Raw genomic sequence first — 22,848 nt, forward strand, 5'->3', positions numbered from 1 at the left:
AGACATCTCAGTGACATCCCCTCCTCCTTCGGGTTGTTTAAAAACACAACACCACACAACTCACAAGCGCATCCAACGGAGAATCCCTCCACAGTCTGGACGCAGCTCACCCATTGTTCCTCTGTTGTGTCTTTAAGCGCCTGCACGTTGGCGATCTTGAGGAGGAAGGAGAGAAGCCGAGTTTCCTTTATTTATTTATGTCCCTTTTGCTGAATTCTGATGAAGCACAGGCAGGCAGGCAGGCAGGCCAGCGTCTGGCTTCTTAGAAAGAGGGCTGGGTGGGGATGGGGGCCCTGGGCCCCGGAGCGGGGAGCGCCTGCTGCTCTTGGAGCCCACCGGTCTGTCTTGCCGGGAGTTGGGGTTGCAGTGAAACCTCTCATTCCCCACCCCACCCCCCGTGGATTTTCCACCAGGTCCTGCTTGGGGGCACCCCACTCCCTGCTCTCTTTGGCCCCCAGTGGTCTGAGTGTGGAGCTGGGGTTCAGGGCCGGGAGCCTCACTTATGCATCAAGGGTGGAGGGGGCACAAGGGGCACAGGTGTTAAGTCCAAAAGAGGGTGCTCAGGCTCGAGGAGCTCCCAGCAGCCACGTCCTCTGAAGCAGGACTGTGGGGCCAGACGTGTTTGGTGGGGAGGCTGCGGGGGTGCCGGCAGAGGGGGAGCCGAGCGCTGCCCCGACTTGGTGCCCTTGGAGGCTCGTCGTGGGGCAGAAGAGGAACGCTCTACCTTCAAGGAGCGTGTGTCGTGACCAAAGACAGAGAAGAGAGTCTTCTCTTGGTGCTCAGGTGATGTCCCAAACCATCGGAGTCTGGTAAAAGGCTGGGATGGTGGCCCTGTCAACGGAGTGAGCTCCCTGTCACTGGACGGGTGACTGTGAGCGTGTGTGACATTTATCGGCCCCACTGCCCCATTCCCAGACTACTGTGGAGCTACACATTTATTTCCCCTCCAGTAAAAGCGGGGAATTATCTTGGACACTCAGAGAGCTCAAGTAACTTGTGTAAGATCACACAGCACTTGGTAGTCAGGCCTACCCTGGACACCCAAAATCTGGCCTCCCTGGTTCCTTCCCTGAAAACCTCTGTAGTGACTCATCAGACCGGGAAAGGCTCTATGTTAGATGTGATCCACGACTCAGGGCTGTGTCCATCGTGGGGCATCCTTGGGAAGAACAGAGAAATGGCATTAGGACACCCTGGGTCTTTGCCTACCTGGCCAGGGTCTAAAGGTGGATGTGGAAAGCAGTAATGTCCTGCGGCCCAGTGTAGCATACCTGAGAAGGGGAAGAAAAGCCCAGCTCAGCTCGCCCCCACCCTACCCCGGATCATCAGGAAAAGCAGATGCACATGCATCTGAAGGGTGCACATCTCCAATGATGCATTCATGTGGCCCAGTGGCAGGGGCTGGACAGAGACACCTGTGGGAGGGGCAGTTGTCCCCTCTGAGTTCGCATGAGGATGTGACTCGAATGAGCAGCACGCATGTCCTCTCTCATTTCTTTAGAACGTTCCCTCCTTTTCCAGAAGCTCCAGTAACTCGCTGGGAAACATCCCATCTGACACTTACCTCCTACAGAGAAAATGGTCTATACGTCCAGCAGTTTGGCATCCGGAGGTCAGAGAGGGCAGCATCGTGTGCAGGACCCGGGAAAAGTCTGTGGGCCGGTGTGGGTTCTGAATGCCTCACTGACGGTGGCACGCAGAGTCAGGGTTGGGATGCCCCTGCTCCGGGTTCAAACTCTAGCTCTAGCTCTAGCTCTGCCACCTGCTGACGGTGGGACCTTAGGGAAGGCGGGTGTCCTCTGGGCTTTGGGATCCTCCTCTGTAAGCATGACCTCAGAGGGGTTCAGTGGGTAGAAACAAAGTGTAGCTGGTTCTTGGATCCCAGGCAGAGTGAAGGAACAGCCCTGGGGAGGGAGGGGCCGTGGAGGATGGGGACTGATGGGGGCAGATTCTCCTCATTTCCTCCTCTGTGAATCCACTATGTTCTTTTGGGCCTGGGGTTCTGGGATTGGGGAGGGGGGAGACTGGTGTGTTAAGTCAAGCTAGCCGAGTTATCGACAAGACAGGGAAACTGAGGCCCTAGGAGGGGAGGGGGTGTCTCCCGGAGGCCACAGAAAGAGAAGGGCTGAGGGTAGGCCCGACCTGCTGGTTTCCTGCCGGCCATGCTGACCTCTGGCTGTGCACCGCCGCCCTTGGGAGCTGCGCACGGGGACCGCGCTGGGCCCAGCGACGCTGCAGAAATCCCCAGCGTCCTCCGGCTCAGCCTGTCCCCTGCATTTCCCTGTAACGGTGACCAGAGGCACCGGAGTCACCTGGACAGCTGACAGGAGGCACCATGTTATGTGGCAGGAGGGGAGGAGGCCGAGCTGCGCCCTGTGCGGGCTGTGGCATGCTGCGCGTGGCTTTCCCGCCGCACCTATGAAACGGGGGTGACTCCGACCTGCTGTGAGGATTGTCCATTCGTTGAACAGATGCCGATGGATCATGGTCTAAGCGTCTGGGCACTGCTCCAGGAAGGGGACCAGGGAGGAGCTAGACCGGGGCTCCATCGGCATGAGGGCCCCTCTGCGTGGCACCGAGAGACACGCAGAGCAGGAGCACCCAGGGTGCCTTCACCCGGAGGTGGGGAAGCCACAGGGCAACGTGAAAGCCGTGAATGGCCCGGGGAGGGCTTCAGAATGAGAGGGAGGCGGGCATGCACAGCACCTCTCAGGCTGTGGAAACGGCAGGCGCCAAGATCCTGGGGCAGGAAGGAGGCCAGCAGCTGGAGTGCACTGGGAGAGAGAGCGACACAGGGAGAAGGGGTCAGACCCGGCAAGGGCTGCACGGGGCCCAGCCGGGAGTGATGTCCTACCATGTTCAGCCTGGATCCGACGCAGGGATCCCGGGTGCCCCGTACACTTGATAAACCCAGACAAGAGCCTGGGCAGCCCAGGCCCGGTGGGAAGGTGTCTGGTCTGGGCCTGGTGGGAAGGTGGATGTTGGGGTCGGTGAGTATCTGGGGTGGGGCTGCGAGGTCTCAGGCCGACAGTGTGCTCTGCTGAATGCCAGTCCCCAGCTCCGGGCCAGGATGATGCCCTGGTTTAGCAGCATCTGTCGCTTGTCCTCCTAGCGTAGGCCCCTCCTTCTTGTTTCCTAAGGGTATATGCGGGCCCACACCTTTCCTGGGCCCCGGGTGAGGCAGGCTCGAGCCCCGGCCCCGTCACCAGGAGCAAACTAGGATAAGTCTTGGCTAGACGTTCCCAAACCCTTCAGGGGCTCCCTGCTGAGCTCAGAGACCTAACATCGCCGAGTTAGGCTCAAGCAATTTAGGAACGACTTATACCAGAACAACTTATTGGTCAACTGCAAAAATAATATACACGAACTGAAAGAGAAAAATCATCATTTTCATTTGTTCTGTAATAACTACAATGGCGTCCCGGTGAGACGCCGGGTACCTGTGGGCCACCCACAGCTCCTCAAACTGTGGATTTGAGTTGGACATCACTGCTGTCATTTTCTGCTCTACATTGGTTTGCATTGGGTGCTTGTCTTTCATTACAGCAGCCACCGAAGACCCAGCCTCTCAAAGATCTGATGTCACCCGAGGAAGGTGGCATGGTCTCCTGAGGAAACTAGGAAGTCACGTGAGCCAGGAGTTCCTGGTGGGGGCACTAGTCTTGCTGTGCTTCTCTTGATAATGTTGCCCATCCTGCAGCACCCCTGAATTTTTGTGCGTGTGAATTTTTTTCAGTCCACTGTTGGGGAAACATGGGTCTGAAGTGATCAGCCGTTGGTTCAGTCAGGGGCACGAGCCACGATTCTGGCCAATGAAAGGCGAAGGAATTTTCTGGGAGCTTTGTGGGAAAGGTGTACTTTGCCCACAAAAGATGTTTGGGAGGAAGGCATCCGCTTCTGCAGCTGGCGTTTGTGAAGTCCTCAGGGGAGTTCTAGAACTGCAGCGGGACCCAGTGGGGGTAACCATCCCAAGGAGGGCGCTCCGAGGTGAGCAGAGGGGAAGGATGGAGGGGCTCTGGCTTTGATGCTGTTGTTGGCTGCGGGGTCTTGGAATCACCCACCTCTGGACTTCCTGTTCTGTGAGCTCAGGCCTTCCTGCAGAGTTTCACCTGTTTAGAAACGGATTTCCTGCACACCTGCAGCCCGAAGTGTCCTTCCCAACGACACTCTGGCACCGATGCTTGGGAAGCTCTGTGCTTTCTCTCCTTCACTTAAGGTCATCTATCAAAGCGTTTGAGAAACCCCACAATTCTCTGCTTGCTTTTGTTCACTGCAGAGTTTGCCAAAGTTACTTGACCAAGGAAACCTTTTTTCCATAGAACCTAATTAACATCTCACAAGACACTCCTGTGCCAAAACCCACACTTTTGAAAGAGATGCCTTAGATCCTTCCTTATAGCTGCCCAGCCCCACCCGCCCCAGAAGCCCTTACACACGGACTCCCACCTCAGAGGCACGCCAAGGTCCACATGTGTTTCTGTTCAGTGGGGGAGACTAAATGAAGCCAGATGTACCTGGGCAGCCCACAGGCAGAAGAAGCAATGATTTAATGTCTCAGCTATGCGGGGATTAGCTTGCTAGAAAGCTCCCAAGGAGGGGTGGGGACTTGCCGCCAGTCTGCTAATGGATTCAGCAGAAATGCTCCTGTGGGCTGTGCACGATTGCTGTGTGCGTGAGTGCTGTGTCCGTGACCACTGTCGGCAAGACCACTGTGGCCATGACCGCGGTCCTATGACCCCTGTGCCCCCCACTGCAGCGACCGTCATCGCGGTGCCCATGACTGCTCTGTGCATGACTGCTGTGTTCATGACCTCTGTGTCCATGATCCCCGTGCCCACGATCGCAGTATTCATGTATTGATGACTTCTCTGTCCATGACTACCGTGCCTATGACCTCTGTGCCCATGACCTCTGGCCCACAATCTCTGTGCCCGTGATCCCGAGTACGTGGCTGCTGTGTAGAGGGTCAGACCTTCTGTACTTCCCAGGGCAAGGTCCCACTGTCACCCTAGTTCTCCCCTGGTCACTCCTCCGGGGCACTGCTCCTATCAACTTGCTCTGTCCTGTTCCCATCTGTTCCCCAGCCTTGGTCTCCCCAGCCCAAGATTAGGAGGGCTCTGCTGACCGCTAGCGATGGCACCTAGGCCATTCCCTTCCCGCTCTGGGGCTAAGAGATTATCCAGCCCAGGGGGTTTCAAAAAGTGTTCCTCGGACCCCTGGGGCTCTGAAGAATCCTCTTAGGGAGTATGTCCCTGATTCAGCTAGGACAGCTCTCTATTTATTTTTTATCCACTGGGTTTCCACGTAGAAATTCATTGGAAGAAAAGGCTTTGTGGCAGGAAAAAAATGTCTAGAACCACTGATGTTGTCCAGCCGTGCATTTTGCAGAAGAGAGGACGGGGGCCTCCCTAGAGATTTGTGGGAGAGCCAGAGCAGAGCGGGAGGGGCTGAGGTCAGGTCAGGGGAGTGGAGGAGACAGCCTGCAGAGGCAGTGGTTTGTTCTCCCCGTTGGCTTTGCCTGCCGTGACCCAGGAGAAAAGCCCTTTGAAACAGTCAGAGATGCGGCCAGGAGCCACACAAAGCGTGCTTCTCAAACTCAGGTCACTGGCGAGGACCCAGTAGGCAGGCTGGGAACTCGGCCTTGGAAGTGGGTGGATTTGATTCACTCAGCGGAGGTTTAGAGGCCGACAAATGGCCACTCACCCTGGGCTGGGCACCTCCACACAAGAGCTCACTCAGCTTCTTGTCACTGAGCTGGGTCTCAGCCTGTCTGGTGGTTCGGATTCAGCAATGGGTGTGTCCAGGTGCCCAGCTGCTCTGACTAGCACAGTGGGCACGGAGCCTGGAGCCCGTGGTACTCTCTGGTGCCCTGAAAAATGTTTTAATTTCTTTTAAAATACAAGAGAAAAATAAACTTTGGGATTGAAGAAAATCCTTCAATATATTGGATTAATATGTTCATCTTCATACCAATGCAGTTGTAAAATGATGGTATACAAATTAAGTATATTAATATTAATTATATATATATATATTTATGGAGGAAGAGGCCCACGAAAGGAAAAAAATGCCTACCCGAGTTATGATGAAGTCATGATGCATTTGTGGGGCAGTGTCAGCGGATGGCAGACCTCGTATCCGTTTGCTGGGGCTGCTGTGACAAATGCCACTCCTCCCTGTGCCTTTACGTGGCCTTCCCTCTGTGCATGTCTGGGTCCTAATCTCTTCCTATAAAGTTGTACTGGATTAGGGCTCACCTTATTGCCCGTATTTTAACTTTGTTCAGTTTAGTTACCTCTTTAAGACCTTCTGTTAAGCACAGTCCCATTCTGTGGTACTGGGGATTAGGACCTGGACAGATGAATTGTGGGGGCATAACTTAGCCCTTAGATCTTCTCTCGTGAGTTCATGTTTTTCCTTGCAGCTGTCTTCCTTCTTTCACTCTCTCTCTCTTTCTTGTAGAACTTTCCCTGCTTGAGAGACACCTGCTCTCAGATAGGGAACCTTCCCAGCTCCCAGTTCTGTCTGTAGGGCCATGAGTTGGGATGCTCTCCAGCGCTGGGCTCTGGGCAGGTGGAAGCTGCTGGAAGGAATATAAAAGGCACTGGTGCCATAGGGTGGATTCTGGCACTGTTCCTTTTCTTTAGATGCCAGGGCTTGGTCAAACTATATTCAAGATGTGCAGCATTAGAATTCTGAGGTTATTGGGGATTGATTATGAATACGCAATATCCAGGCGTGTAGGATTCCTGTCCGCCAACAAGCCTCAGATGTCAGAGAGACCCTCCCCACCTGCTCCAGTGCTCTCCACCCCATCCCAGGCATCTTCAAATGTATGGGATAGACATGGGGTGGGCGTGTGGGTCTTTTGATATGAAAATGGCTCCATTTCCTTAGGATTGGTAATGTAGAGGATCCAAGCGGGTCACAAAGCCTCCTGAATGCTGGAAATCCTTGCTGTTTTATTAGGATTCTGTCAGGAAAAGAGGTCGAGTGACTCAGGGTGCGAGCCCTCCGCCACCTCTGTTTCAATGTCACTGGAGAGCTATTCTGCTGCCCTTGAAGATTAAAACTTACTTTCGAGTATGGATATCCATGTGAACTTTGAATATATGTACTTTATTTTAAATGGCTGCTCCTGAGATTAATCCCAACACGAGGAGGAGATGGAGCAAGGGGCAGGGCAGGAGAAGGCAGGGTGGGTTTATGAATTGGTTTATGAGTTGTTTTGCCCTCTGCTGTGCTGGCCTTACTTCCTCTGGGGTCTCTAATCCTAAGACACAAGTGTTAGTCTGTCGTAGAGATTTTGTCCCTTCGGATGTGCTCCTGCATCTTGGTGGGTCTGATGATTTTAATCCTAAATGTCACATTCAGGGACATGTGTTGCAATCACTCTAGAGCTAGAAACAAGCCACCTGGGCCAGGATGAGGCCTGATGGGCCAACCCAGAGAGCTGGTGGTACAGGAGGAAGGGGGTTGATGGGCTCCTCTCAATCACCACTTTCCACCTGGTCTTGACCAGCAGGAGAAGAGCCTGGGCTGGAGAGCTTGAGGTCTGGGTTCAGCCTCTCTTCTGAGACTCTTCACCTGTAGGCTTTGGGAGAGTCTCTTCCTTCTCTGGACTTCAGGCTCCCCATGTCCTGAATAAGGAAGTTGGACCAGATGAGTTCACTGGTGCCCACTAGGTACTAGCCCCAGGGGGAGGTGCTGAGGATGTACCAAGATGTGAAAACGAGCCCTCCAGCCTCTCAGAGGCAGGTAAGCTGCTGCAAGCCAGGCACATCACTTACTCAGTTTTTTTTTTTCTCCCAGAAATATATTTGTTTTATTTTTTTCTCATTATGAAAGCAGTTCATGCTTATTATTTAAAAAATATATACAGAAACCTCAGCCAAGGAAAACAAAAGCAGAAATGATGCCCATAAATCTCACGCGCCCAGAGACAAGCACCGTTAGCACGATGGCATCTATTCTTCCAGACGGTTCCCTCTGACTGTGAATGGATATGCATACTTAAACATCGGCACACCCTAGGATTGTGCGCGGTTTGTCTTTCTCAGTTCTCACGACCACTGCGTGAGACGGTTAGTGTTATTTTCACCCTATGGATGGAAAAACAGAGACTCAAAGAAAGTAGGGTAGCTTGCCCACTGTGATGCAGTGCCGAGCCAGGCTGATAACCCATCCAAAGCTCCATCTCAGCACGGACACCCAGGGGGGAACCAGGCAGGCAAGCAAGGGATTGGGTGTTCCAGCGCCGATCACACCCAATGGGAACCAGACCCATGTGCTCACTTCAGGGCAGCTGATTGAGGGATCACGGAGAAGCTCACCTCAGGTGGTGTCCTTAGGCACATCATGGGCTGTGTCAGGTGGAGAAGTCGCAGGAAAGTGCTCCCAGGTGGAGGGGAGAGAAGGAGCAAAGTCGAAAGAGCGCCCACAAAGTCCAGCTCCCGTCGGCAAGGGGAGGCAGCCCGGGCACCTGCTGTGCGTAGTGTGTGTGTTGGTGAGGTGCGGGGAGGGCAGGCAGGAGGGCCATGGGCATCACGCTAAGCAGTTCAGCTTTCTCCTTAAGATCATGGGCGCTATTGAGGTTCTTCATGGGATATGAAACTCTTTTAGGGTAACCCTTTGAGGGCCACGTGGAGGGTAGAACAGGACAAGGAGAGTCAGGAGTCATTCTTCTAACTGAGCTTTTGTCTGACCCCAGTTCATACCTCCAGAGAGAGTGGCAGAAAAAGAGAAATCCAGGTCCCAGGGGCCTTAGGAAGGTGGTTCATCCCATAAACACTCATCTCTAAAAACACACCTCACAAGCTAATGAGAAAGGACATGAAGTCCCAGATGCGTGTGAAGGGGCCGCCGATGAGCCCATTCCTTAGATGGAGTAAGGGGCTGGGGAATGAGGGGCTGATTTAATGGCAGGAATCCCTGCTGTGACTCATTTCCAAATCTCGGCTCGGCTGTCTACACCAACATCTGTTTGCTCCGTCTCCAACATGACGAGGCCCCTTTGCTGCCTGGCACGGGACTGACATTGTTTAAGTTTTCACCTGGGTGGCTTTTGTCTGGGAGGATTGGGGTCTTGTACTCCGTTCAGTGGAGTCAAGCACCAGGTCCACTTTGACAGGGTCCCGTAGACGCTAGGAAGGGCTGAGAGAGGGGTAGATGGGGGGCTCACAGCGATCAGGAGCCTGGGCGACCCAGGGTGCCCGCACACCAAGAGCCCACGCTGCACATGTGACGGGTGTGCGCGGATGTCACCATGGAGTCAATGGATGGACAGACAGGTGGGGAAGTGGCCTGTCACTGGGTCTAGACTGAGTGGCCAGATGAGACAAGGAATGAGTGAAAAGGCTAGGGCATGCCACAGCAGTGCACACACAAACGATGAAAAGGTCATGCTTGCACACGTGTGAGTCCTTTGTGAGTTGGGCTGTCAGTGTGAAGCCGGCTTCAGGACGGGATCCTATATGCCTTTATTAGGGGAAGTGCCTGTGGAAGATAAAGACAGGGGGCAGGGCAGGCAGGGAGACCCCGTCAAGCTCAGGGCAGGTCTGAGACCCAAGGCAGGACAGAAGGAGGGAAGGACGGGGTGGTGGGGGGTGTGGGGGGGAAGAACTCGACCACAGTGCTCTTCTGAGAAGGTCCGGACCAGGCTGCTGGAGAGCCCCTAACCCAACATTGCCCATTAGTGGAATCCTCCATCTGGCCCAGTTCTTCCCCCCTTCTCACAGGTAGGAGTCACATGTGGCGAGAGCCCGAGGGAAGCAAGTGCAGCCTCCCGGGAACGTGGCACCTGCCAGTAGCTCTGCTCCCAGCAGACTCTCTGGAAGGGGCTATGGTTGGGGCCCCTGCAGGGCTGCTGGGGTGGCTGGGGGCTGGCCTCCGTGCGCTCCTCACTCTGAACCCAGGCTCTCTGTCCGAATGCTGCTGGTGGCTGGGACCCAGTTAACACTGGGCCTGGGGGTGGGGGGCTCGCACTGGCTGCAAAAGGCCCTAGTTCGGGAGAGATGCACACTGGCTCCCCTGGAAGCTGAGGGCCAAGGCCCGTCCTCTACCACAGGGGTCTCTAGCAAGGGAAAGTCACCTCCCGTCTAGAAGGAGGGGGGCCTGGAGTATTGGAACAGCGGAACAGCATTAACACCTGCCGTGGCCTGTGAGGGATGTGCAGGGGTGGGGCGGGAAGAGACAGTCAATGGGATGATTGAGGGAAGAAAGGAAGGGGAGAATGCGGGAGAGGCAGCCAAGGAGCAGAGGGGTGAATGCCGGGCGGGCGGGGTGGGTGCTGAGCGAGGGAAGGGGTGAGAGAGTAATGGAGCAGCGAGGGAGGAGTGAGGCCCGAGGCCTGAGGGCCGGGGGCACAGAAGGGGCGAGTGGGAATGAAGGAGCAAAGTGAGGAAGAGCAGCAAAGGGGAGACGGCACAGGCCTCACTCGCTCTGGAAAGGCCACAAGCCTGCTGTCTCCCTTTTGCTTCCCCTTGCCCCCTCTCATCAGGCTGTGTTTGTCCCCCAGGGACGGCCGGGTGGCCCGGGGGGCAGTGGCTGCAAAGGTGTGGTCTCCAGAGGCCACAGGGGGCACAGGGAAGGGACCGGCCCTTTCTTCCTGTTGGCAGCGGCCCTCAGTGCCGAAGCCTGCAGATCGCAGTTTGGGGCTGATGTCTGTGCCTACCTTTGCGGGGGGGGGGGGGGGGGGGGGGGATCGAAGGCTGCCGGCCTCAGCCTGCTGTGACCGGCAGGAGGCCCCAGAAACACCCCCTCCCCACCAAGAGGTCCAGCATGCCCCAAATCCACTCACTGAAGATGGAGGTCTTTGCTTTAAGCCTCTAAGGTTCTTTTACAAGAAAGAAGCTTCCGGACAACCCGGCTGCCGATCGCTGAAGGGCGTGGTGGGGGCAGCTGGGGTGCGAGACCCAGTCCTCGCCGTTGAGGACAGCTGTCGGGGGGGACCCAGGGCATGCCCACAGGACAGCTCTACAATGGCCTTGGGCAAGCTCCTTCCCCATCCTTGGGTCTCAATTTCCACTGCGAAGGGTTTGGCCAGGTCCTGTTTTGTCCAAGAGGGGACACAGGATCCTGGGTGATGACCGTGGTTCATCGGGTTGCTGGCTAGAGAGGAGCTGAGTTGCAGTGACCCTCGTCCCCGGTGACCGGGATGTGTCCTGCCTCTGAGGTGCGCTGGCTGGTGATCTAAGCCAGGCCCCAGCTTGGGACGAACCGGCTGCTAAGCAGGGCCCGGCGGGGGGGCAGTGCCAGGGGCCGGCACAGAGCGGGCCCGAGGGTCTCTAGGCACCCCCACTTCCGAAGTGTGCCCAAAGATCGGACCTCGACGGAGGCTGCCCAAAGTGGGGAATCTGTTGGGTCAGAAGGCCCAGAGCTGCAGGTTCACGGCCTTTTCTGCAAACTTTTTATCGAAGTGTAATATGCTTACGGAGCAGGGCTCGGGTCGTAAGGGTCCAACGTGATGGAGTCTCCCCGAGAGTGAATACACCTGTATAGCTGGCACTGCGGTCAGGAAACGGGCTGCACCCCGCATCCCAGAAACCTGGGTGCCCGTGTGGCCAGCTTCTCTCTCTCAACAGAACGCCCAACAGTCGGGCTTCTCTCCTGCTTGTGGCCCCCATGCTCCGTTGTATGGCTCTGCCTTTGCCACCGTTGGCTGGCACTGGCACTTGGGGGTCGCCCCGTCGCCTGTAGGGCAATTCCCGGCTGCCCTGCGGTTGCATTCCACCTCTCCTGTCCTACCGAGTTCCCAGTAGCCTGAGCAGGGCCCACGACAGGTGGCAGGCCCTGCGAGGAGGAGGCCGAGGCTAAAGCCAAACCGGCACCACCTGTTGGAGGGGGGGGCAGTGAAGCGGAGGGCTGGGGGGTGGGGCGGAGACAAGGCGACCCCCTCGGGCTGCGAGCAGGCCAGCCTGGGCTCCTCTGCCAGCATGAAGCGGGATGGCCAGGGTCCCCGAGAGGGACTGTGATTATTCGGGGGGCGTCACTTGGATGTCAGATTTCTGGCCACCGCCAGAGGTGGGAGAGGATGAGTGGAGAGGAAGGCCACGCGGGCTGCGGAGGCCCTGAGTGTGCAGCTGGCTGCAGGGGCAGCGAGTCACTCAGATGGTTAGGACCTGTGCACGGACGGGACGGAAGGGGACGAGAAGAAAGAAGATGGGGGGGGGGGTAGCCATCTACAGAAAGGAAGGGGCTCTTGCCTGAGTATCTTCTGATAGGGTTCCCGGTCCTTCCCCTGAGCCCAGTACAGGCCCCAATGTTAACGCAGGCAGGTGACATCCCCCCTGGCCTGGATTGCCAGGACGGGCCCTCTGGGTGAGGCGGGGACAGTGTCCCTCCCCCTTGCCCGCCTGCCAGGGTCTCCTGTGACCTCCAGGTTCTGCTGGCAGCTGCGGGGTCTCGGCCTGGGGAAGGAAGCAGAGGTGAGTCCATTAGCTCGCTGCTGTTCTCCAGAGAGCACGCAGGGGGATTATCCGGCTGCTTTGCCGCCTCCCGACTTTCCAGGACCACCCCTCTGGGACTGGATCCAAGGAAGTGAGTGATACCATTATTAGACGTGAGGAGTCAGCAGTCCGTTACCTCTTCCTCCTCCTCCTCCTCCCTCACGGATCCGGCCTGGTGGGAAGGCAGTGGCCTGGGCCAGCGGGTCTGGCTTTCAGCCTGGGCCCGGCTTTTGCCCCACCTCCTCTGGGCTGCCTTCCCATCTGGGGACCGAGGGTGCCAGGGCCTTTTGGTCTGGTGGGGGGTCCTTCCAGGTTTGGCGTCCTCCAATGGTGACAGCGAGGGACAGCTCTGTCCCCGAATGGGCCGGCTGGAATTCCCCCGCAACCCACTCAGAATCCCCTCTCCCTCCCTTGGCCCTTTTGGCAGGACGGGGAGGGAAAAGGGGCAGATAGGCCAAGGAGAGGGCAGAGGCGGAAGGTGTAGTCTCTGTGACCATGATGAGGACAGCAGCCACCACTAACCAAGGGCTCACTTAATCTGTACCAGACACGGCACGGAGGATTTTACCCTACAGAGCGCCTCGTCTAGTCCACAATATCGGGGCCTTGTGACCCCTTGGGGACAAAGCCCCGGGTCTCAGGGGGTCAGAGAGTGGAGTGAGGCTCCAGCGCCAGGCCCTGGGGACACAGGCTGCTGCTCCTCTGCAGGCCCCTCGGAGCGAGAAGATGTGGGGGAGAGTGCTGTGTGCTCCTGGCTGGTGCCTCGCAGATCCCCTTCTGGATCCGGTGTCTTCGGTGGTCACGGTAGGACGGTCCTGAGCCTTCACTAGGTTCAGTGGCTGGGAACGTCAGTCAAAAGCTCAGGCGTGCAAGAAATGGAATTTCCTCAAATTTCCCGTGACAATTCGCTTTCTGTTTCTGATTCCCACCGCAACGAGGGGACGCGCGGTGGACCTGCGAGCTCATGCGGGTGTGGATGGGTGGGACCCCTGGCTGCTGGGACGTGCCCTTCGGGCAGCGTGGGGCTGAGATGCTGCTGCCCGGTTGGCAGGCCCCCTTTGGTGGGCAGCGTCCTCTGCTCCCTCCTCACGGGCCCTGGACCCCATAGAACCAATCCTGTGGCTCGTGCCACCCTCTGGGGCATGAAAACACCGTGAAGCTGCCTGAGTCTCCACGGCCTAGAAATACCCTGTAGACACTTATTCTCCAGAACCCCGCCTCCTCCCCAGCCATGGAGCCCAGGATTTTCTCTTCCCCATCTCAGGAATTTGGGCGTCTCGTGTAGGGTTCATCTTCTTGGGGCCTATGGACAACTCCCTTGATGGCCCTCCCTCTGATCCCCTCCTGTCCCCGTGCCCAAGGAGACCCCACCACGGGGGCACATGCTCTAACTCATGGCGCATCCTCCGTATCCTTCATCAGAGACCCTTGGGCCTCCTTGTTTCCAGATAGAGATGGCTCCTTGGGGTGCCACGCAGGAAAGAGGTGCCTAGCTTCTCAGTTTCCCACAGCTTTATCTCCTCCCCCAAGGCAGTTAGACTGAGCTCTAGGGCCTGGGTGAGAAAGGAGGTACTTAGAGAAAACTGTATGGGGACAGAGGCCAGAGCTTGAGGGACGGTCCATGCCAGGCCCCTGGAGACCAAGCCCCGCAACCGGGTGCTCTCTGCTCATCCCAGGCCATGCCCCCCACAGGGCCCCTCGGGGAGGGAGGGCTCAGACATGCTCCCAGGGAAACTCCGATCTGTTCTATTCCGGCAGGCCCTGCACACAGAAGGAGCTCCCCAGAAAGTCACCAGGACCCTTCCGGAGAGCACCACATCGGCTCTTGTGCCCTCAAATCTGCTACTAGTTTAACTGAAACCCTAAGGTCTCTCATTTCAGCGAGACTCCCCACAAATGCACACCCCATGGGTCAGCAAAAGGAAATCTGTTTCCAGGCAGGATCCAGAATCACAGCCTGCTGTAGACCCTCCCCGGCTGCTGTGTGGGACTTGGGAGTTGGGACTTGTGTCCACTTAGAGGCATCTCAGGGAAGGTTCATGGCGGCCTGGAGCAGCCGGCCTGACAATGGTTCTTGTACAGATGAGGAAACTGAGCTTCGCAGTGGTAGAGGAATTGGCTCAAGATCAGCCACTGAAAGGGAGAAAGCCGGCTCCGGTCTGTGTGTCCCCACGGTTTTCCACCGCACCTCGCTGTCTGTGAGCTTTTGTGTGGTTATTAAACACTGGCCGCCTTCTGGAGAATTCAGTGGCCCTCTGGTTGTGGAGAAGGGAGGGGACACTGGGTGGGATAGTGGGGAGGGGGCTTAAAGGGCAGAGGGTGAGCCCGTGCCTTCTTTCTGCCTCAGGACCCCACCTGACATCACCCCCCGAGTCTGTTCACTGCCCCAGGGTGGGTCGGGTGGGCACAGGATTGCCCGATTACGGCTGCCACTTAGGATGTGCAGGGCATTGTGTCGGGGAAGAGGCAGGTAAGACACAGTCCCGGCTCACCCCCTACCCCCACCCCACGAACCTGCCAGGGGTGCTGTGTGTCACCACACACCCTCCTGGGGCTCTTCCAAAAGTGGGGTCCGTGACACTCCATGCCTGGGGACTGTTATGGGGACCAAAGATTCCCCCATCACAGAGCCTGGGAAATACTGACGCAGATCGGGTGAAGCTTGCTCCGTTATGCAGGAGCCTTGGGAACTTGGCTGCTCTCCTGCGGGGGCTGAGGCACCCAGGGACTCCCTGCTGCATTTACACCTAAGGGTCCCCTTCGCTCTGCAGAATGGGAGGCATTGCTTATCCTCAGCAGCACCCCTTCTGGGAAACGAGGCTCTGATATTAGATGGAAAGGATGCCTGGGAAGGATGAACAGGTCAAAGGACCGGAGGTGTTTAGGGAGATGGGCTCTTGGGCCGAGGGAGGCGGCTTCTGGGAAGGCTCTGGGAGTCCTGGTCTAAGAGGGAGGGCAGAAGAGGATTTGGAGGTAGGGACGCTGGTGAGAGGAGGGTCTTGCAGGAGAGCTGGAGCCGGCGCTGGGGGCGGGGGGCATACAAGGTGAGGGGGTTGGGCATGCACCCACCCAGTGCTGCTGAAGCTGCCCAGCAGACTTGAAAGGGACGTCCCACCCATCAGGGTGCAGCACGTGATCATGGCCGAGTGCATGGGCTTAGCCTCGGGGCCTCCTCTTAGAGACATTTTGCCCCCTGACCTCCTGTGGCCCTGAATTCAGAAATGAAGGCGAACACCCAGCCCAGAAGCTCTCTGCAAACCGTCAGGCTCTGGGCCTCCTCTTTGTAGTGGGTACTTCCCTCTCGGTCCTCCTTTCTGGTGGGCCAGTGGCATCTTCCTATTCTCTCCGATGTTCTAAGACCCCAAACAGCCTCTCCACTCGGCTCACAAGGCAGGAGAGAAGAAGAAGAAGCCCATGTTTTGATCCAGAAAAACCCGGGTGCATGCAGCTGAGAAAGCAAAACTGTTCGTTAAAACCCATCTGGGATCTCGCCAACTGGGAGAAAGAGACTGGGGGCCAGGAGCCTCGCCAGGGGGAAGGAGAGACGTGGTAGTGGGTTATTTATAATCCACTTCTGGCACTGTCTGCAGGGCTCTCTCGGCTTGAGGAAACACTCGCATCCCCGAGACAGACATCTGATCATTATAATTTTGTGTTTGAAGACAGTTTTAGCCTCCTGCAGACACACATAAAATCTGCATCCGCTGCCCAGGATGGGGGACATAAAAGTTCTTTAAGAGGGTCGTAGACCTTCCTGGGACGGGATCCAGGCTGTCTGCAGCTTTGGCACAGGGTCAGCTCTGCTCACCCAGGTCCTGCCCTCACCCTTCTGCTCACTGTGCAGAGCCCACCCCATCCTTGAAGGCCCAGCCCCAGGGGGGCACATGCCGAGTCTTTCCTCCCTGACTCTCTTAGCATTTTCTCTCTGCCTTTTTATTTTTTTCCTCCTCCACAGTTGATTTAATTCACTTGATGTTATATTGTGCTGCCTCGGTCCCTAGCTGCCTCTTGTATATATAACCATATATTGAATGGGCTGAACTCGATGGGGTACGAACAGGAAATGGCTTTATTTTTCTCCCTTCGATGCTTTCAATCATGCCCGGCTGGATCTCCTTCCCCTCCCCTTGATGACATCGCAGGCACCTACAAGAGCTTCTCAACCATTTTCATGCACAGAACAAATTTTATTCTCAGATTTTAAAAAGGCCCATGCACAGCCTGTCCTCTGCATTGGTTTAGAGTGTCTCCCTCCCTGCCGTGTGGACCTCCACGTTGGTGCGTGGAGGCCTGCGGTGGCCTGGGGATGTGTTGTCCTCTGTTATGGGTTGAGTTGTGTCTCTGAAAAAAGAGAAGTTGAAGTCGTAACACCTGCTTCGTCAGCGTGTCACCTTATTTGAAAATAGTCTTTATAGAATTAATTGAGTTAGAATGCAGTCCTCAGGGTGGGCCCCAATCCAGTAGGACTAGTGTTCTTATGTAAAGGGGAAATTTGGACATGCAGAGGGGAGACACACAGGAGAAAATGGCCATGTGACTGGAGTGACCCATCCATCAGCCGAAGAAGGCCGAGGACCACCGGCCATCACCAGAAGCTGGAAGAGCAAGGCAAGGATCCTCCCCCAGAGCTGTTAAAGAGAGGTGTCCTCACTGACACCCCGGTCTTGGACTTCTAGTGTCCAGAAGTAGATGACAAGAAACTTCTTGGGGATGCCTGGGAGGCTCAGTGGTTTAGCATCTGCCTTTGGTCTAGGACATAATCCTGGAGTCCCGGGATCGAGTCCCACATTGGGCTCCCTGCATGGAGCCTGCTTCTCCCTCTGCCTGTGTCTCTGCTCTGCTCTCTCTCTCTCATGAATAAATTAAAAAAAAATCTAAAAAAAATAAATAAATAAAAGAAACTTCTGTCTACAAGCCACCCAGTTTGTGGGATTTTTGTCACAGCAGCCCTAGGAAACCAGTACATCCTCCTGTCTGCCCTTGGTTTCTTCAGGGGCCCCGAAAAATGATGGAGGATGGAAGAAAGGGGGCCCGATCTTTTTCAAATGCACAGTGCTGGCTGAATTTATTTATTTTGCCTCTGTGTGGGCAGGTGTGCCAGTGCTGGGTATTTTGTGGGGTATAGGTGTTACCTCAGTGGTCCTCTGTCATGTCTGGGCTGGGTCCCCAGCATGGCCCTAGAACCTGGTTACCCTCTCTGGCCTCCTCTTGGCCTTGGAGAAGCTCCCGTTTGCCTGTAGGTCCTGCGGCTGCCCTTGGCCTCCCCTTCCTCTGGTTAACCTCTCAGCCCGAGGTCTCCGAGTGGGACAATCTCTTGGAGATGCCGTCCTCTCTAACTCTGGGAACGGTGTGGGGGGAATCGTGTGATAAACAGAAATAGCTGTGCCTAGACGTGGGTTTGGGGTTTCTGCAGCTCAGTGAGCCTCCATCTGGGAAATGAGGCATAGGTGCCCCTTCTCTGCAGCCACCCTCATTTCTCTGGAGCCCCTGTAGCTTGCGGAGGTACAGTAGCTTGTGGAGGTGCAGAGAGCAGTGGGGTCCCAGCACTTTATGAGTGGGGAAGTCCCCTCATACCCTGACACCCACTCCCTTGGTTTGCTTTAAATGTGGGCTGAAGAGTGAGAAGAAAGAACACACAGTTCACAACACACCTCAGGTAGGGACTCTAGCACCCCTCATTTGGATTGTGGGGGGATTTGTCACCTGCTGCCCTTGGCTTTGGGGTTTCAGCTAAAGGACTCCCATTCCCATCCTGCTACATAGGAGAACAGTCCTATCTGTAGGGGATTAGCAACTGCCTGAGAACCTGCTGCCGCTGGGAGAGGAGGAGGTGGCCGGGTGGAGTGGCTATCAGTCCAGGCTCCAGGGCCCTGTGGACACAAGTTCGAGGCCCTGCTCAGCCACTTACTCAGCTGTAGGTGTTAAGTAAGTGACCCAGCCCTCCCAGGCCCCTACCTCTTCAGCTCTCAAGTACAGACGGAAGGTTAATGAGCAAGTACCTGCCGAGGAGTCAGGCACAGGGACCCCCAGCCATTGCCTGGGGGGAATGATGACAATATGCACCTGACTGTGGGCCTTCTCTTCCCGCAAAGTGCATGAATGCAAAGTTTGTCATATATGATTCTGGTTACGAACACCTGGGAGCTCAGTGGCTTATCACTGAATGAGCGTGAATTGCTTGAAACCGTTTAGCAAAGGAATAGCAGAAAGGGACTGCAAAGATATCGGTAGTCCATTAGGATCCTTTAGCCATCTGGGATGGTCACTAACTGGCTTAGCACTTTGCAAAGTTCAGCTCCCGACTCCTAGGGAGCAGTTTTGGCTCACATGCCCATCCCACAATGCTTTGGGCCAAATCCAACCTCACTCAGGACTTTTTAAATTAAAGTACCCTTGTGCATTTAGCAGTGAGCTATTGCGCAGCCTCAGTGATTCTTAAAATTGACTAATACATGCATTTTAAAGGGGAAAAAATTATTGCAGACCCCCGGTGTTGACTAAAATTATTTTGATCATATTGTTACTTAAATATATACAAACATAAAAGTAAGTATAAATTCCTTATGCTTCTAGCTCTTGCACCGCTATAAAACCAAAACACAATTACACATTAAATGCAAACAAAACTGCAAAACCATTAAAATTCAAATTAATGGCATTAATTTAATGTGACAGATGATGTTTTGCTGAAAGTAAAATAAGCAATGTTGGGTTTAATAATAAGAGGATGTATTCCCATTTTAAGTCCTGCTTCTTATCAACTAGATTGTTTTGATGTTTGGACATGCCAGGCCATCATTAGAGTTATTGTCAATATTATTAATATTTGAATATAAGAATATAAGAATTTTACCCATATTGTTATTTTTCATGTGTTAAAATGGACAAATCTGTAAACACAAACCTAAGATTTTGATGGGCCGGTCAGTTTTTAGAGCGCCCAAGTGTAATAACTTAAAAAGTCTAAAAAATACATCCCACCTCACAGGACAATTTCCGGTCGCACACCCTCGCTGGTAGTGCTGTCAAGCAAGTTGTTGCCACCACGACGGTATTCCCTCCAGCACCTGCTTGGAAAGTGGTGACTTCAGTCCTGTCCGCTTCGGCACAGAGCCGTGGCCTGCCAGTGTCCCCTGAAGTGTTTGATGACTCAATCCTCCCTCTACTTGTCTCTGTTTGAACAATTGCTAAACCGCTAAACCTGTGTTTGCACAGCAGCCCGGGAAGTCTTCTGGCCTTCATTTTGCAAAAACGTGATGGTAAACCCGAATGTAAATGCAAACTCTGAATTCCCGAGGCATTATTTGGTGATCACATGATCACCCACACACAATCTGATACAGTCTCGCTAATGGTTTTCAATTTTTGAGATGAAAACGTCAAATTTAGCAAGTTTCTGATATCACTCAGGGACCGCTGATACTTTATCTGTGGATTTCACTTCAAAAATCCCCAGTATGTTAAGAAGAGCCCTGGTCTGGGAATCCAAGGCTAGATTTTGATTCTAAGTCATTGGTTGGCCTACTGTGTTCTGGGGGTATCCTCCTCATCCCCGGCTTCATCTGCACGTCATCACTGGTTGCGTTGCGTTCTAGTCCTTATCCCGCTGATTTCACCCAACCACTCCATGAGGCAAATATGACTCTCCTCAATGGACAGATGGGGGAAACTGAGACCCAGACACACAGCTAGTGAGTGAGGAGATGGGATTACAAGGCAGGCTGTCTGACCCCACGGGCACCTCATGGCAGTGACTCACAAGATTGGGACTGCCCCTGGAGTACTTCCGTCCCCTGAAGGACCCATGTCTTGGGACCCACACTTCCTCTACCTCCCCATTGCCCACACACGTACCTGGGAACAAAGCACAGTCTTGGAGAAAGTAGAACAGCTTTGATTCATCCCTACCATGCCCCCGGTGATCCATATCAGCCCTCTGCTCACCCCTGGACACCTTCTCACCCCCACTGAAATGACAAAGGAGAGTTTGATAACTCAAATCATATTTTATATGCACACATGCATATATGTATGTGTGTGTATATATACAAGTATAGATGTATATGTTTATATATATGTGTGTGTGTTGATCTTGATTAAAAAGAATGAAATTTTCTGAGATGGAAAAAGTGTTGGAAACACTGGGTTTGTGGTTGGCTTTTTGTAGCTGAGGCATAGCTCATCAGGGGAGAGTCTTGAGAGAACAGTTGTCTCCCTGGGCCCTTGCCCACTGACCTCTCCAATCCCTGGTGCAGGGAGAATGTAGCTGGGGTTCCTCCCTTTGGAAGCTGTAAAGACTCCTCATCTTATCTCAGAAACCCCTGCAGACACCATCACTCTTGAGATCCTCCCTCTTTCAGGCTTGACGTGTGTGTGTGTGTGTGTGTGTGTGTCTACAGCCTTGACAAATAGAGTGATGCTCAGGGCTGCCTGGCATTTTGATTCCAGTGGGAAATTCCAGTTCATACCTATGGAACTATGCCCTTGGATGCGTTCTACTCAAGTGCAAGGGAGCAATCTTTAGGGAGGATCCTCTCTAACAACCCATCCCTCCTACCCACGGATCTTGAGGTTTTAAAAGATTATTTCTTCTAGACAGAGTTTAAGTGATAATTCACTCTTTCATTTTTATGAAACAAAGACATTTACACTTGACCATCCAAGATTCTAATTGGCATGTGGCTCATGCTTATGAGACCCACAGAGTTGATAGAATAGCAGCTAAAACAAAGACATTTGACATTTTAGTTATTCATGCAGCCTTGCTCAGGGCACATGTACAATGATCATTAAGCTGTTTGAACTAGTGATATTTCAGCATTTGTGCACAGAATGTACTAGTACCCACCGTCCAACACTGCATCCCCGGAGAACTCCAGAACAAGCAGGTGAATGCAAGTCTTGCTATGCTTCTTTAAATGAAAGAAAACCCTTCTAGTTGCTAGGACTCCAAAGAGGGGGTAATGTCTTTACTTGAGGGGTTTCGCTCCATGAATCAAGCCAATTGGTCCTATGTAGACTAGTAGGTATTTTCATTAAAAAAAAAAAAAAAAAGTGGCTGAGTGGGTGAAAGGCAAAGACTAAACAGGCTATTCTAAGATGAAAATCTGAGGATGCAGTGTTCATGGGGACTTAGTCACACCTCATTCCATATCCAAAGCCCAGAGTATCTGGCCTGCCCAGGGCTCGTACCAGCTGTTCCTGGAGCAGAATGATAGGGACCTTGTGTCATTGGGCAGAGTCTTCAGGGGCCCGAGTTGTCAAGGACAACAGCCTGCTTTGGTCAGCATCCTGACCTGGTCCCAGCTCTCCCCGTCTGTGTGTTTTATACATCTGTGCTTACTCTGCTCTGAAGCTGGCCAGGCTTCCCGGAATCTCGACCTCCTGCCCTGTTCTTTGCCAGCGAGCCTGGATCTCTACTTTCCCCAACAGCTCTGCCATGAGCAGTCCTGGCCCAGCGTAGATGCGTAGTGGATATCTGTGAGCTCGTTCACTAAGCCCTCTCTGGCTCAGCTGCCCATTGCTCTGAGACGATGGTCCTTTGGTCTCAGTGGAAGTCCTCTCTGTAGAGTGCTGGGCTGCAAAAGTCACCTCCATCCAGGGAAGGTCCTGTCTACCTTTTCCTGTCTTTCTTTCTTTCCTCTACATGGCTTGTGCTTGTCTCCCAAAGAAATCTAGAAGACTGGACAGATCTCTAGATGCAATTACTCATTTGGTCTAGTCTTAGAATAACCCTTTTCCTGGCAATCTCAGCATGAGCCTCTCCACCAGCAGGAAGGGTGCTCATTAGAAACACAAATTCACTGTGGTCTCGAGGTACTGGTTGGACATGCTGTAAAGTCATGGATCAAGTGGTGCCTTTTGTCAAGGTAAGAGGGAGCAAGAATCTCTGCTGGAGGACGAGAGCAGCTACCCATGGCTTGGGCCACTTGTTTTTGAAGCAGAACGACAGGGACCTCTTATCTTCGGGCTTCCAGTATCCCTGCGCCTTGGGCATCAGGGGTCCTGAATTTTAAATAATAATGATGGAACCAAGCTGGAGGACTTTAAGAGTCTTTACTGATCATAGCTTCTGAAGTCTTCAGCCTATATGGCATCCGGTAGGAAGAAGGGGCTGGAGCCAAGAGTCAACTGTGTGGTCTGGCTGCCGATACCCTGCATGGTCTGGCTGGCTTATACTCTGGTGTCAGAGAGAAAGGCCTCATCACTCTGTCCAGGAGAATTTGTGGGTTGGTCTGGTTGGGAATGAGGGATGCAGGTTGGGTTCTGGTTGGGGGTGGGAGATGCAAGTGGTTTATCCTGCAAGATGGCTACAACGGTGTACTCATGACAGATGCCTGTGAGAGTGAGGGAAGGAGGCTGTCCAGAGCAGAGGAGAAGTTGATGCAGGTTGACAGTTTTG

At 54.2% G+C, this 22,848-nt stretch overlaps 1 long non-coding RNA gene across 1 annotated transcript in view; it reads left to right on the plus strand.

The window, feature by feature from the left end:
• LOC140632080 (uncharacterized) overlaps positions 1–22,848 on the plus strand; it is a 265,581-nt gene that overhangs the window by 166,027 nt on the left and 76,706 nt on the right. The window lies entirely within an intron of this gene.

The sequence above is a fragment of the Canis lupus genome, chromosome 4 (assembly GCF_048164855.1).
Source record: "Canis lupus baileyi chromosome 4, mCanLup2.hap1, whole genome shotgun sequence".
Lineage (NCBI taxonomy): Eukaryota > Metazoa > Chordata > Mammalia > Carnivora > Canidae > Canis > Canis lupus.